This window comes from Pezoporus flaviventris, unplaced genomic scaffold (assembly GCF_033815535.1).
Source record: "Pezoporus flaviventris isolate CSIRO_AGI_PZ_B2104156 unplaced genomic scaffold, CSIRO_AGI_Pfla_v1 ptg000031l, whole genome shotgun sequence".
NCBI lineage: Eukaryota > Metazoa > Chordata > Aves > Psittaciformes > Psittacidae > Pezoporus > Pezoporus flaviventris.
Window position 1 is genome coordinate 28,361,398 of NW_026892579.1, and position 15,697 is coordinate 28,377,094.

Below are 15,697 nucleotides of genomic sequence, written 5' to 3' on the forward strand. Positions count from 1 at the left end.
TAAAAAGCATTTTTGTTTTAAATTCAGTGCCAGGAGTTCTTACCACTGGAGAATGCTTGATGGCAAAGAAATATAGTAATAATTTTGTGTTCTGAATTTTACACTGAGCTGAAACAATATTACTGGAGATAAGCAGCCAAAGGGGGTTTCTGATAATTAGGTGTGATTTACAGCTGAATAATTAAGCCAAAATGATGCAGAGGCATTTCACTCTCTTTTGTTAATATACAGTGTGACTTCCTTTGTCTTTCCTTTTCCATGTTTTTCTACTTATATTTATTGTGGTGTGCTAAGCTAAGCTTACTGTGGGCAGAAACTAATTTCTATTTTATACTTGTACAGCACCCACAACAAAGAGCTTAACTGAAACACCAATGAGGGATAAATAATCCGTATTTAATACATGACAAGATAAGAAATGATGACTAGTCTTGGACTATATCTAGTACTAAGAGGTATAATAATCTTTTAGAATGTTTTTGAGATAGATATAAGAAATGTAATATTAGAGAAAACTTTCTACTGTTAGACCTGTTCAAAATGTTTTTGATACCACTGATACTGGTATAACCCTTGGACTGTTGTTTCCTTTTTCTTATAGAAAGCTGCAATAAAGAGCGACATTACAGCTGCTTCATTGTGAGATATGTCAAGGTGCTAAGAGTGCCAATTGGCCTTATGGGCTTGACCAACCTCACCGGGGACCTCCATCCTTTGCCCCAGGGCTTCTGGCCATAGAATCATAGAATCATAGAATAGTTAGGGTTGGAAAGGACCTTAAGATCATCTAGTTCCAACCCCCCTTCCATAGGCAGGGACACCTCCCACTAAACCATGTCACCCAAGGCTCTGTCCAACCTGGACTTGAACACCACCAGGGATGGAGCATTCACAGCTTCACTGGGCAACCTATTCCAGTGGTCATTCATTTCTGTCCTGAAGCCTGAGCTGTGGTGTAGGTCTGCCTGTTTCCTGGATGGGCCTCAGACCTATATTGTAGATGGCTGGTCTTCCTGGATGGACCTCTCAGATATATGTCTGAGGCGGTCTCAAGCCCTGTCTCTTTTGCTCCTGGCTGAGTTCCCTGGATGGTCCCGGGACCTGGGTCATCTCTTGCTATGGCTGTTGAAGGAACCTGCTACTAGACCCCATGGGACTGTGCCCTGCTGGTGAGGTGCTACCTATGCTGGGGTCACCCTTGGATCCTGGGTTGCCTTCTCTTAGTGGCTGCCTCTCACTATGTCTGTGCATGAGTTTCATCTCTGTGGCAAGAACTCGTAATTTCAAGGGGTAATTTTTGCCAGAATTGCAAAATAAAAAAGCTCCCTTGCAGACAGTTAGCAGTTTTCTGATGGTTAAAAAAAAAAAAAAGGAAAAAAGGGAAAAAGAAGGGACTAGCAAAAAACCAAAACTGGCATCTTTTTTACTCAAAGAATGCTTAAGTGCAATTTTTTATTGACTAAATTTTGCTTTACCTAACTTTATACTGTCATGTTGAAACGTTAGATGAAGAAAACCACATTTCCAGCTGAAAGGAAATAAAATAGTAATAAAATGAACTGAGTAGTGTTTCCTGCAGTGTTCAGTATATGCTGTCCAAGGATGTGGCTATGGCAGAAGCACTTATCAACAATTCAATATTCAGTTCTGACAGGTGAGGAAAGCTGTTTTAAAGTAATTTCTTTGACCTCCAGAACCAGTGGTATTTCTTTAGCTTTTTTTTTTTTTGCCTTTTGGTCATCGTTTTCTGCATCAGTAACACTGTCTGCTTTGTTCTACTATAAACGCTAGAGTTTCTGGAGTGCACTGTATCTTTGTGCTTGGATGTGGGTCTGTGTGTGCAGGTGACTTAGAAAATTATAGCCCAGCTTTGCACCACCATTTAATTCCTAGAAGGGAAACTTCTTGTACCACGTCCTGTCACAGTCCGTGAATATGACTGCATGTGCTCCTATTTTCCTTATTAAAGCAAGAAAAAAATCTTTAGAAAGCTTACAGCAAAGGGAGATGATTGTTTAGGAAAAAATATTTCCTTTACTAGCCTTAGAAAAGTTCTCAAGACACGTTTTCCGATACAAATCTTTTGCCTGTAGAAAACTCACTTTTTGGATGAGGAATGTAAATTAAATAAAAAACATCAATCAGGTTATGAGTGAAAATGCCTTCTGAATCTATGTGTCTCAGTGGAAGCCATTAATGGCCCCAGATGTACCACCTAGTTGTTTATGACTTGGCTGCCAAAAGGCTTGTGCATCCATTTTCTAATCTGCTTTCAGGCAAGATTGATAAGGTAGTCAGTGGCAGTGGTGATAGAAGGCTGTGTACAAGCCCACATACCTTTGCCTGAAGTAAAAGGAGCATTGTTTACAAGTTTCCTCCCACAGCAGGGTTGTGGGCTCAACAACCTGCAGGAGACAGACAGGAGCAACCAACCTGGGACTGCCAACATTTTCAACCACCTAAACAGAAGCTCCCCATTGCCTAATTAGGTAGCTTTGTAATGCTACATTTTTACTTCTGTGTACTTTGTGAAGTGAGCTACTCTCTGTTTCAGATGTGGAACAAATATAGCGGAATACAAATGTACATGATTGTGGGCATTAGCAAATTAGGTGGTGATGAGTAATCTGTGCTTTCAGGTTCTCACTGAGAACAGTTCTGAATGTACAGCTTAACAGATGCGTCAAGCAGAAAATAAGCTGTATCAAAGTAGAATATTAAACAATAATTATCTTACAATTTCATTAAAATAAATTTCAACTGCCAATTATTCCTCCTCCAGATTTCTCAATATCATCTCTCAGGAGAAATATATGAGCCTGTTTTCTAATTTAAGACAGATAGATTGGGAGAACTAGCTCTTTTGTTTTTACCTTCCTTTCCTTATGCATATCTGAATATTTGATACGTATAAATACATATCAGATACACACTTTTATATATGGAAGTGACCTATTTGCTTGTCTCTGTTGTTTGCTACTCATGCTTAAAAAGAATAAAATATCAGGACAGATATCAAATCTTCCATATATTTCACTGAAATACCAATGAAAATTTAATCTGATTTATCATCTCTTAAAAATTCTTCCTACAGTTAAGTGGCATGAACACTTTCTGTTCACAGAAGATATAATACAACAGTTTAGAGTGTAATCTTATAGATGTCTATCTACAGTGCAGATGAAGCTGGACCACTGCGCAGAAAAGGCTGCAGAAAATTCATGGAGCCAGGAAGAGAAGAACTCACAGGGAATGGGGAAACGTTTGTTCCCAATACTGTTTGTGCCTTTTATCTGTGTCTCTTAAATGGGTATTGAACAGGCAGAGCTCAGATCAGAAGCCAGAATGAGAAACATGGTTTCAAAAAGGCTGCGGATGTCTGTGCCCTCTTGTTTGCCCTCTCAGGCTGGTGCACACTGTAGGGCAGTGGACAAACTGGGCATGAACAAGGGCCTGAGAGTCTTATTCGAGCCAGCAGGAATAACAATGGTTGCAGGTGAGGGAGTCTCAGCAACACGATAGGTCACTTCTGGACTGGGCACATTCAGCCCCAATACAGCCCACACTGTAGGTGGGTAGGATTGATTTCAGTTGCTGTGACGCTAGTTTACTTGAATTTGTCCATGAACTGTCATATTTCACAAACTGTGTGTGATATTGTTGGACTTCATTGAAGTCCATGGGGACAATGTTGTGAAAACAAATGTGAAAAATGCAGTTTACTACAGATACGGGCATATTAAATTGCAGAACATTAAGTATTGAAATAAATTATTAAGAAAAATCAAAACTAACAGACAATTGCAGGCATCCTCTTGAGGAGATATTTGTTTTCTGTTCAGCCACAAGCTCAGTAATGGTGAGATATGATCCATTTAATGCATTTTGAAATGTAAAAGCACTTCTACTCAATTGCATTGTATGAACTGTATGCTCTGACGCTTCATTCAAAAATAAATACTGCAGTGTTGTATGAGAACCACATACGCAACCTTTTCTCCTCTGGAAAAATTCAGCACCCCTTTTTTTTTGTATAAAGAACTGATTTTATTTATCACCACAGAAAATTCTTCTAAAGCTAGCCACAGTTGTTAGGATTTTGCAAAAATACTTACATTGTGTTTGTCCTCATTAGCAAGCTAAGAGGTGTTCCTCCTTAGCATTCAGAACCAACTCCAGCACTTCAGTGAACAGATTAATAATGAAGAGAAAATGGGATAAAGAAGCTTTCTGTCCTGTAAGAGATTGTTTAGATATGAAGAGATTAATAGCAGCAGCTAGGGAATTTGAATTAAGAATCTATCTTCACAAACTTCACAGATGATAATGGCACAAAGAAGTCAAAGCCAATTTTAAATAAAAATTGTGTACAGTCCTCTGGGCAGCACCAGCTCCAAAAAGCCAAGAACTGTCACATTTTAACGCCAGAGCTGAATCTTTTACAGTGCAGACCCAGGCTAAAGTAGCAACTTTCAGTGTAATGCAGCCAAACCAATCTTGGAATCCACACCGTAAAAATAAAAAAGTATGCATATATATATTGTCAAACAGAAATGAGGTTTATACAAATTTATGTTCTGATATTGTTCTACATATATGATGATTTTCTGAATCCTCCCTAATAACTTGGAAGTCCTATTTGATTTCTATTACATTTGGCAAAATGGTAGAGATCTCAAAAATAATTAAGCTTCAAGTTTTATGTGAATAAATGAACAGTTAGAGGAGTGTGTTAATTAAAGCCTGCAGTAGAAATTTATACTCTATCAGAATGTGCATGAAAAAGAAGCCTGGAACCTGGAATGAAAAACTTCATTTGGACAGCAGTTTGTGAAAAGCAATGATTCAATTGCTCACATCTGGTCAAAGTCAAGAAAGTACAAGGCACAAATTTATAGGAAACCAAGCTTTATTAGCTTCAATGTTCTGGAGGAGATTTGTTTTATTTTGTAAATAATTTATTGCTTCATTTTTTGCAGTCTGATGTGCCTCAGCTTTTGGCTGGGTTTGGGAGAAGAAATGCAGTAACACTGTGAGAAAGGCCAAGGCATTTCTGAGCCAGGCTAAAGTAGAAAGTCGGGCAGTCATGTGAAAATAAATTTGTTATGAGATTTGCAGCCCAGCTTCTAAATCAAATAGGTTTTTATATTAAGCATCCATTATAGTGTGTCATGTTTCAGTTTTCTTTGTGGTCTTTCTAGATGGCTGTCACCTTACTATAAGATATATTAATTCTAATTATCTAGTCTAAGACTTTTCTTTTTGTGAAATATTATTTACAAAGAAGCCACTCATTGCTAAGGCTCAAACCACTTTGTTCCTTCTTCACATATCTGATTGAGAAAAGCTTTTTCCTGAATCTCAGAATCTCTGCTAACTGTGCAACTATATGTGAGAGTGTCTGCAGTGAAACTGTATAGATTTGCATATACATTTAGGCTTCATGAGGCAAAATCTACAAAATTATGGAGCTCTTTCTAAATGCCTATGTCCCAGGAGCCCAGCATCACTTAAGCCCAACCCCAAGACTGGTCAAAGTGTAGTTCTGTGTTAGTATTGGAAATGTATGACATGTCAGACTTTTTTTTTTTTTTTCCCTTTCTCTTCTGTTTTTATGCAATGCATGGTAAATCAAATTTAATGTTTCTAGCATGTAAATGGTAGCCTCAGTAGCTACCATTCAAGCTTAAGAATATTTGCAGTGGGATTTCCTAAAAGGTTTCGTAGAAAGAAAAGCTCATTGTTTGAAGCCAAATTCATCTTTTGGTTAAGACTGATCAAAATAGTTTACACAGATTTTCATAAGCTTTTTGCTCACACTGTGTATTATTTGGCTTAGTGATCACAACTGAAAAGCATGATTTTAAGGAAGTTGAATAAGTAGATTAAAGTAAGTTTCAGGGGCTGACTCATTCCAATGGTAAACAAAGTAAACTAGTTTGAGCAAGGCAAGATATGTTATACATAGCATGTGTGTTATCATTACTTCATTTGTTTATTGCTTTACATTCATATTTGAAGTAGCCAACATATCCAGGTAAGAAAGATTACTTTTTAATTTCCACCTGAGCTCCTTGTTATGGTTTTACAATTTTTTTCTGATGAAATAGCTGTTGCTGCAGAATCTAATTCTAATTAGCATCACTTCAACACCTGGGAATCAATAATTTGTTTTAACAAGCCCCTATAAGGAACATTGAGCTAATCACTTGGAGTACAGCCTTTGAGCAAGGACAAATCCATGCTCTTGTGAATGCCTATACTAACTACAGATTGATTTTGTTGACTCAACTATTTAGCGTTAGGTGAAAGAAGTGGTAGGAAAGAAACTGGTGATACTAGCCTCTCTGGCAATGTGTGGAATGTGCAAGGTTGAAAGGGTTTGCAGGTTTGGAACTGGGAGGGAGTTTTGCTCAGGGATGTAGTGGCCACAGACTGCCAATGATTTTGGAAGTTTTCTGGTTTCGTTAAAATCATGCCAGTCTATTCCACACAATTGCGTTCTTGCAAGTGCTGGAGGGAAGGTGATGGTGACCCTGGCTGCATTTTGTCCCTGCTGCTGTGGCTTGATTCAGGCCTCCCGGATGCTGCACTCTTTGAGCCACCTTTGCTTCTTGCAAATCTCCAGCACACAGAAAATGACAAGTGTAAGAGCATTAATGTGGGCACATGATTACTTTGATGGCAACTTTGATATTAATCAACCAACAATCATATGTGCCGACTAAATATCAATGCTTTTAAACATCAAAACTTTTTGGGGAAGGAATGGTCAATCTCACTGGTCAGTTATATGTAAAGCAACTCTACTGTTTTTCCTGTAGCATTTAGAGCTTCTCAAGGGTATTTCCCTAATGACAAATTTAAAAACATTTGACCCATGTCCAAAGATCTTGTTGTATCGCTAATGCTGCAACCCCAAATATCTGAAAGTGAGTGACCATGTCCTGTTCCTGGCAGTATTCAGTGCCAGGCTGGATGGGGCTTTGAGCAACCTGATCTAGTGGAAGGTGTCTCTGTCTTTGGTAGGAAGGCTGGTACTAGATGATCTTTAGGGGACCTTACAACCCAAACCATTATATGACCTAAAGCTCTTCAAGTCTGAGGTGGAACAAACAGGTCTTTGTAAAGTAAGATTAATTTAAATGCATCTTGTCATTACAACAATATTTATGTAGATACCGTGTCATATTGTGATACTATTTCTTTTCTTTAAAGTATTTTTCCAGATGAATGACTAATCTCGGAAATCTGCATGCTGCTTGGGATCCAAGTTATCATGGTTACTCCTGTTGCCTAGCAACACCTGCCTCACCCTGTTGAGTGTGCTACTGCTCATGCCACTCATGCGCAACGCATCCCCCTTCAGCTGCCACTGCAGACCAACTCCCTTGACATAGGACAAGTTGTTTTGTCCTGCAGTCCAGGAGTAAAATTGGAATTGGTGTTTTTATCTGGAAAAGAAAAAAAAACAGAAAGAAAGATGGAAGGGTCTCTCTTATAGCAAGATAAATCCAGTTGCACCTTCAGGCAGGATCTAACTCCGTGTGTTGATGTAAATCGTCAGTTGTACTGTAAGACACAAGTTTGCACAAAAGTTCAATTTTGGCAGGATTTAAGAGTATCAATTAGTTTCTCAGCCCAGAGACAGTTCGAGTACTAATCAGCTATGGCCTGGCTTCTTTACTGGGTGAAATGCAGCATTACTTCATTTAGAAACTGTAATGCTCATTTATGTAATTTAAGAAACAGAAAACGCATTCATCTTATACATAAGATTTTAAAATACATTTATATCCTTATGTATGGCTCCAAGTCAGATTCTCTCAATTATGTCAATTTGTTCTGAGTCAATTGCAGATTAAGGGCAATAAATTTTACTGGACTTGGTTATGATGAGCTTCACAAATACTACCATTTTGTGCATGTCATGACGCACCATCATCCAGCCTTAGTATGCAGAGGTCTGCAGTTGATGTCACAGCCTTGGGCTCTGCATTTCAGAGCATTTTCTCAGACTTGCAATCACTTTTCACCTGAGCACTTAGAAAGTATTTGTGGTCTAGCTAGATTGCTTACATAAACAGAAATTCAAATTGCTTATGTAAGTCAAGTAGGGCACTTTTTTGATGCGGTCTTGTCTGTCTGTAAATAGGAATGCCCTTGTCTTCCTCCTCAGCCTTCCTCTCTGCAGCACTCACCAAACTCATTTCCTTACAGTAGGAGCAGACAAAAGAAAATAGTTTCTGCGCTTACAGTTCCGAGCTCACCCTTCCAAGCAATGTTCTGCTGAACAAAAGCTCCTTTAGGAGATTTCTTTCTAGAGTATCAATTTGTTTTCTGGCAAACCAGTTACTGCACTTTTGCAGTAAGATCCTGAAAGCACCATTGTTCTCCAGTTAATTCTTTCTTATGACTTCCTCGGGGTTAGTGCCACAGGTGACACCGTTATGCTAAATCTCCTGGAGTAATAAACTCAGTCATCTGTAGTACTAGATCATTAACCTAGTCCTAGGTTTAAGCTGGGTCAGCTCAGACTCCTTCCAGCAGGTTTTGGACAGTACTTGGGACTTAGTACAGAATAGAGGCTATTCCCTCCAAGCAGTTTGGAAGCAGCTACTGTGCTTTGGAGAGAAAGAGTGGTCAGTAGCGCAGGCATAGGACATTCTGGTCTAGCCAGTTTCAGTTTCAGTTCTAAGCATGTTTAAACTTCTGCAGTGTAATGTTTTAACTGGTTTATTCCAGCAATCTGCTTACTTGCCACCTCTTGAGTAGGTTCAGCCTGATCACTTTTTGCAGAGATACACACAAGTACAGGGCTCTCATTCTGTTACATTCCTGAAGATCCATTCAAAAAATCAGAAATCTGCAAAAACTGTTGGCACTTAGGGTGCAGATGTCAGTGGTTAGGGTGCTGATGTCCTTCAGCCAGTGTTTGTCATGGTGAACAATGTTTCAGGGTGCTTTCCCAAGATGCTAAACTAGAAAGGACCTCCTAGATCCACTAAGTGATGTTAATCTGGGTTTATCTGTTAATTCTTGTGCTGTAATTAGATTGTTAGCAGTAGGGGGCTTGTAAAGCACATAGCAAATAGGATTATGATTCAAGACTGCAAATAAACTCTACCATTTAGCAAGAAATAGCAACAGCCTTAGACAAGCTAGGGGTCTGGGTTGCCTAGTATGGTGCTGGTGTCCTTGTACAATGAGAAAGGAAGGAACTTCTTGCTCATTTGTCCAGAATCTTTGTAAGAAGTGGATTTCTCCTTTATTTATATTGCTTTTTTAGAGCTTATTGAAACTTTCATTGCTTTTCTTCTTCTATTTTCAGTTGTAAATGCGTGTCAGGACTACTCTCAAATTACACCCTTCTATTTCTGTCTATGTCCTATGCTTAGTGTTAAGAGTTGTATTTTTTATTTTCTACAGCTCTTCCTCGTAAAAAGCTTCCTGTTTGAATAGAATTTGTTTTTCTGTGTTAATTTATAATAATGGTTCCCCTTGCCTCATTTGCAGCCCACATACTGATGCAACTTCCCCTTGTTTTGTTCCCAGATAAGTATTGCCACAGTACTTTAATGAAATGATGTAGGACTCTGTTTACAAAAGTGCTTCTGTGGTATCTTACTGCTTTCACAGGAAGCTTAACAGCTTGCAGAACAGTAAGTGGCAAATGTTTAGTGCAACATTATGCCAACTTGAGGACAAACTGTTCCTCTTAGGAATGTTTTCAGGCTTAAATGAGAGGAAAATCCCCCTTGCAGAATGTGAATTCTTGGAGGTGGTGAGGAATGACTGCCACTTCTTTGCCTTGCCAGCAGCTCCAGTTCTCAAGCACCTTCCAAGGCTTTCTTAGATCAGCTGTAGCGTACACTCAGCAGCAAGGAGAGATAAAGCTGTGACAGGCTTCCCCAGAGGAGTGAGAATTCCCCTTTTGTGGATGAGGCTGTAAATCTTGCAGCCTGTCTCAGAGTGCAATTGGATTGTGCCCACAGATGCTGGGAGGGTGACGAAGAGGAAGACATGAGGCTATGGCAAAGCTATTAATATGAGTAAACAAAGACTAGCAGCATAGCTGAAAGCACTGTGAGACAAAACAATTCAGAACTTAAACAGTGGCAATGAGTCAGACTGAAATATGTGGCATTTCAGCCATGGATACAAGTGACCCATCACATTAATGAATTAATGATTAGTTTGACTAAGTAAGTGGTGAAAGGAGTTGAATTTAATACCATTCTCTGTTAAACCTTCTAATTGGTAAAAAATGGCTGGCAAATGGGCTTTGCCCATCAGCAGTTTTCTTCATCTCTGGACCTCAACCTCAGATTAAAATAGTCTGCTGGCTTTCTACGGCAGTTGAGTCCTGGATTCATTAAAAGGGAACTGTGTAACTGTTATCTGTACATGGATCCAGAACTTCCAGATGGGTGGCTGAGCTATACAGCATGGTGGAGCCTGAAGGTACCAGAAGATGCATTCTGTGCTTTCTATTTTATACCCAATCTTTGGGGCAGGGCAGCATGAGGGTGCTCTAAAGCCGACAGGGTGCTCAGCTGATGCTGTGAATTTACCATAGGGAAAATATAGCAAGCTGCGACTCATAGCTCTCAAAGTCCCAGTAGTGCCTGAGGACTGTGAAGTCTGAATGAATTTCAGCCCTGGATGCCCCAGACCTCCATCTCAGAAATATGGTCCAATAAAAGGGGAAAGAGGAACAGAATGAAAAACTCACAATATGAAACCTGTGTTCTGATGAAGAAATACCATTCTAGTAAGGGTTGTCTCCAGTAAATAATGGGAAATATAGTCTGGCCAGGAAGCTTCGTAGAAGCCAAAGGGGGGTAACAGCTCTTAGATGACAAGGCTCCTGAAGCCATGGTTATTGCTCAGTAGGTAGTAAGGAACACTTTTACATTCATGATAAGGTGAGCTATTGTGTTTTAGTGTTTTTCATTAAAAAAATGATTTTTTGATGGATCATCCAGATTTTGCAGCAATATGTTTGCCATGAAAAGATGTTTTAACAAAATTCCTCCTTCATGCATATGCATATTTCTGATAAAGAGGGCAGGAGTGTTCCCTGGGAGGGCCCACAGCATAAGGTGGGGTACTGCTGGTGGTTAGAAGAACTGTGTTCTGGCCTGGGTGCCCAGTTTGTCTTCAGGTAGAGGAATTCCCAGGTTTCAACTGCATAGGAACAGGTTCAGTGTGTGTTTTCAGACCTGGTCACTGGAAAGTGTCCACAGCTTAAACAGCCAGAAAGTGCCGTGAATTGAAAACCTGATAGGCAAATTACCTTTGCAAATCAGCAATAGCAGAAGACTTTCTAGGGAAGATATACTGGACAGGAATAGGCTGAGAAGATTACATGATGATGAAAAGGGTCAGAAAGCGTCATTTGACTTCTCCAAAATTTTTACTTTCATGTAGAGCTAAATATGGATGGTTTGGTTTGGCGTTTGCCTTTTTTTTTTTTGTATTTTTTTTGTCTCCATGAAAAGAAGTATTTTTCTGCAAACACATTAATCATTTTATCTTCCATGTTTCAAAACTCACAGGAAAAATTAATTGTTAAGCAGGTGAATTCCAGGGGGCCAGTACATGAAGAAATAGTAGAATTTTACAGGAAGGATTTTAGTTTCTGAAGCATATAGAAGCACTTTGGAGAAGGAAAAACTAACTAGATGATCCTCCTTGATGCCTCTGGAACTAGACTGTGGACATGGAGTTTGGCAAGCTTTTGAGGGATTATTTAAAAAGTCCAAAAAATACTTTAAATCATGTGAAAATCCTTTTTGAAATGGAAATCCTGTCTTAGTAAAGGAAAAGAAAGGATCATGAATGATGAAAGGAGGAAGGATGTACTGACAAATGTTAAGAAAACAAAACATTACAATATGATGTATGAACAGTTTTTCATGCGGATATCCAACACCAATAACTTTAAAATTTTTGGTGTGTTTTTTTTTTTTGTTTGTGTTCTTCATTTTTTTTTTAGCGCTTTTTTTGTGTGTGTGTTCTTCATTTTTTTTTAGTGCTTTTTTTTTGTGTGGTTTTACTTTTTATTTTTTTTTTTCTCCCAGCTGATTAAATTATGCCTGTACTGAGCAATAGGGAACATTATAATAAGGATCAAAAATATGGCCTGTACTTCCCCTTACATCGGTGGAAAAAATTAGTCTGTATTCATAAAAAGAAAAGATTGGACTTGAAAATTAAAAACTGGGTTCAAGACCTTCATTATGAGAAGGGGAGGATTAAAAGAACAGTAGCTTTGATTACAATATTATACCTCTGTGAATTAATAAAATATGTCAGAAGCTTTAATAGGCACAAAAATGTTAAGGATATGTTATTTTGCTTCCTAAAACTTAACAATATGTTTTAATCTCATAGAAAATTATCTTCTAACACTTAGGATTCCTAACAATTCTCTCCCAGAGAAGTTGTAGGTGCCCCATTCCCAGGCTGGATGGGGCTTTGTGCAACTTGGTCTAGTGGAAGGTGTCGCTGACCATGGCAGGGTGGTTGGAACTAGACAATCTTTAAGTTCCCTTCCAATCCAAACCATTCTATCAATCTACGATTCCGTAATTCTATGAATTCTTTCTTTGCGGCATTTTTGCAATGGCTGCACCATCTTGTGCAACAAAATGAGAACAAGTGTGCTAATAAAATAAAATTTATTGATTTGATTTTTTTCTTTAGTATCTTTTACAAACAGTATCCATATTCCTGTGCCCTAGATTCACTTACACATGACATGAAGATTCCAGAGCAGGACTGTAGGAAGTAACAGTAGTCTGAAAGCAGCAAAGATCAGTAAGTTTTTGTGCTGTGCTGGTTTTTAACTCATTTATTTTAGAAACAGTTGTGTGAAAGTTCTCTTGGCACTCATTTATCACCTATATAAAAATACCATAAATATGTGTGTGAAAATAGTATTTTTAATGACAGTCTACTGCAACATCACATATACGTTTATGATGTTAATGGAAAAAAAGAATTGGTTTATACTATTTTAACATGATAGATAGTAACTACTTAGTAGTAACTAACATGTTTTATTGCTATTCAAAGATGAAAATAATTTAATGAATAAAAAAAATGCTGGCATTATGAATAATTCTCAATGAATAAAAATCCTGGTTTAATGGAAATGTTTATTTTAATAATAATGAAAATGAGAACTATAATAAAAAAAACAGCACTTTATAACTATGCCATAAAAAGAGAATGCTTTTCTCGAGAAATGTTTCCAGAAAGCAGCAGAGGTTCTCTGAAAGAGCCATATCCAGTGCACAGTAGTGTGTTTGATTCAGATAAGCAAAACCAATTACTAATTATAATTTCTTGAACAGATTAGAGGTGCCTCTTGTGTGCAGGGGATTCCCTGTCTCCTAATAAAGCAGTGAGATAGTATGGGCAATCTTCATCAAGCTAATTCTGATAAAACTGATTTTAGTGGGTAAGGGTCTTTTGGTAGCATGAAGGGCTGTTGGAAAAGAGGAGTCCCATAGGAATCTACAGTACTGCCTTTTAAATTTTGATATTGCAGCAATTTATTAGCTGCAGGCACAGGATGTCTGGTGCAAGCCGAAAGAAAGTCTCAGGCCTGTAGACTGAAAAATCTGTTTTCCTAAATATTCATAAAAGAATTTAATACAAAAGCCCCTCAGCCAAAAGTTTCTATCATATTAAAATCTTATAAGCTTTAAATATTTCTCATGTCCATGATAGAGTTGAATCTTCTTGACTGATTAAATAGGTTCACAGGTTAATGACCTCTAAGAAAGCTTTGTTTTTCATCACAATCCTGGGTTATTTGGTTTATTTTATGTTCTCACTTTAGGCTTAGTTACGAGACTGAAAAGAGGAGCCAAAATGAAGAACATTTGCCTAAAGTCAGCCATGCACAAACTGCAGGCAAACCCAGAAAAACAGTGTGAAGATATGGACAGACCAGAATAGAAGCAGCCATGACGGATGAGTCACCTAGTTCAATAAAGGGCAAATCTTCAATCTAAGCCATACAACTTATCCAGATTAAACCAGAACTAATAACCCTCTTCTGAACAATGCAAAAAGCTTTCAGGTCTGGTCCGTGGTGTGTTGGAAAAGATATTTTTAAACAGGCGTTAAACAACAAATATCAAAGCTTCTTAAACTGCTGAGAAAAAAAACCCACCATAATGTGTTTTCAACCCTTGGAGCAATAGACTGGCAGGGACAAAAAACCAGAGTTCTTAGGAGGGGGTCATCCTGCCCCTAGAACTTCATTATAACCATAAACAAAGGAGCTGAAAAAGGCTAAGTAAACAAAACTAGAAAGAGTTTCTTCTTTTGAAATTCATATGCAAGTTAAAGTACATTGAGGAAAGAATTTTGTTTCATTTGTTCTCTGCTGCTCTGCCATTGCCTAGTAACGTTTTCAAACAGTGCTGGCTACTGCTTGGAAGCAGAATTAGTAGGAAGACTGACTTTCTTCCCACAAAGAAAATACTGGTTTTTCAGTGAAAAATTGAATGCTGAAGGTCTGAGCCTGACCTCATCAATTTCCAACCTCAAACTTTGATGTTTAAAACTGGTTTGTTTGCTTGGATTTTTTAAATGCGGAATGCTACTTCTGTGCCTTGTGGGAACTGTAACTCAATTGCTAGTATCCCATATTTTTTCATGATGTTCAGTGAAAGTGCAACATCTCGCATGAAAAATGGTCACATTTTAGTGTTTAGTACAAACAGTTTTCTCTGGAAACAAACCAACTGAATACCGAAACTTTTCACATAGCAATGCTTGTTGGAGATCAAGCTTGTGATGCATGAAAAGCAAAGACTGCTTCTGCTGATCTCTTGCAAAGCTGTGGTAAAAGACACTCAAAATTCACCTGACTGATGTTGTCAGTTCATATAAATCACATATAAAAAAGAACTATGTTGAAAAAAATGATTTAAGATTAAGGGTCTGGTGCACATCTACAGTTGCCTCCAAAAGCCTTAATTTGCCTACCATGCATATCCATTGTCTGAATTGAGTGTAAGAGGCAAAAAAGGGAAGAAGATGTGATTACATAATTAAAGACTATATTTAAATGCAATTGTATGAGCAAACAGAATAAAGGTTGCCAGGAAATAATTTATCTGATGATTCCTAACTTTCAGTGTCAGACCTCAGTTCCTCAGCCTGCATTCCTTGACAGCTGGTCACATACCAGCTGTGGTCCCACAGTCATATGGCTAAAACTGTAAATGACATCAAGAGAACTTGCAGCCTAAGTAATCTTTCTGCATATTCATTTTAAAGTTAATTCCTTAGCTGTGGTTTGAAAAGGTGACTGAAAACTTTTGTTATGTGACACTGTAAAAGTCTCTATCATCAGATTTGAACCCTCAGCTGTTTTTCACATCACTGATGTCAAAGCTTGACAGAACTGACTTTTGGTCAATAGAAGTCTGTTATTCTTTGTGGGAATACAAGTCCTTGTGCTAGTACATAGATGCTCTCATGAAGAGGAAAGCATAACAAACACAATGATTCCTCTGTGGCGTGAATTTGTGCTCTGTGTGGGACTTCTTGATTGAGGATGGATAGCTGTGGCTTCCTTTCAAAGCATGGGTGAAGGGATCTTGCTCATTTTAGCATAAGTTTTCCATTTGAGCTCTTCATTGGAGTTGGAGGACCTAACACTGGCTGT

The 15,697-nt window shown here is 38.2% G+C and overlaps 1 long non-coding RNA gene across 1 annotated transcript; it reads left to right on the forward strand.

Moving 5' to 3' along the window:
• The first annotated feature begins 12,710 nt into the window (after positions 1-12,710).
• On the forward strand, positions 12,711-14,028 carry LOC133273440 (uncharacterized). The gene is made up of 2 exons (XR_009744801.1): positions 12,711-12,825; positions 13,856-14,028. It is a non-coding gene; the product is annotated as an uncharacterized LOC133273440 (long non-coding RNA).
• Positions 14,029-15,697: the final 1,669 nt, after the last annotated feature.